Genomic DNA, 1,309 nt, shown 5'->3' with positions numbered 1-1,309 from the left:
CGGGCATGTGAACACGAATCTTCTCAGATTTTGTACTGCCTTCTGCGAACTGATCTGCTCAGATTCTGTACTGACATGGGGACACTTGCCTATCAGATTCTGTACTGCCCTCTGCGAACCTGTACACTACTCAGAATATGTACGGGCATGTGGACACGAGTCTTCTCAGTTTTTTTACTGCCTTCTTCGAACTGCTCTATTCAGATTCTGTACTGCCATGTGGACACTTGCCTATCAGATTCTGTACTGCCCTCTGTGAACCTGTACACTACTCAGAATCTGTACGGTCATGTGAACACGAATCTTCTCAGATTTTGTACTGCCTTCTGCGAACTGCTCTACTCAGATTTTGTACTGCCATGTGGACACTTGCCTATCAGATTCTGTACTGCCCTCTGCGAACCTGTACACTACTCAGAATATGTACGGGCATGTGAACACGAATCTTCTCAGATTTTGTACTGCCTTCTGCGAACTGCTCTGCTCAGATTCTGTACTGACATGTGGACACTTGCCTACTTAGATTTTGTACTGCCTTCTACAAACCTGTTTACTCAGATTCTGTAGGGGCATGTGAACACGAGTCTTCTCAGATTTTGTACTGCCTTCTGCGAACTACTCTACTCAGATTCTGTACTGCCATGTGCACACTTGCCTATCAGATTCTGTACTACCCTCTGCAAAAGTGTACACTACTCAGAATATGTACGGGCATGTGAACACAAGTCTTCTCAGATTTTGTACTGCCTTCTGCGAACTGCTCTACTCAGATTCTGTACTGACATATGGGCAATGGCCTACATAGATTTTGTACTGCCTTCTACAAACCTGTCTACTCAGATTCTGTAGGGGCATGTGAACACGAGTCTTCTCAGATTTTGTACTGCCTTCTGCGAACTGCTCTACTCAGATTCTGTACTGACATGTGGGCACTGGCCTACTTAGATTTTGTACTGCCTTCTACAAATCTGTCTACTCAGATTCTGTAGGGGCATGTGAACACGAGTCTTCTCAGATTTTGTACTGCCTTCTGCGAACTGCTCTACTCAGATTCTGTACTGACATGTGGGCAATGGCCTACTTAGATTTTGTACTGCCTTCTACAAACCTGTCTACTCAGATTCTGTAGGGGCATGTGAACACGAGTCTTCTCAGATTTTGTACTGCCTTCTGCGAACTACTCTACTCAGATTCTGTACTGCCATGTGGACACTTGCCTATCAGATTCTGTACTGCCCTCTGCGAACCTGTACACTACTCAGAATATGTACGGGCATGTGAACACGAATCTTCTCAGATTTTGTACTGC

This window comes from Palaemon carinicauda, chromosome 12, assembly GCF_036898095.1.
Source record: "Palaemon carinicauda isolate YSFRI2023 chromosome 12, ASM3689809v2, whole genome shotgun sequence".
In the NCBI taxonomy this organism is placed as follows: Eukaryota; Metazoa; Arthropoda; class Malacostraca; order Decapoda; family Palaemonidae; genus Palaemon; species Palaemon carinicauda.
This window is presented reverse-complemented; position numbering follows the sequence as displayed.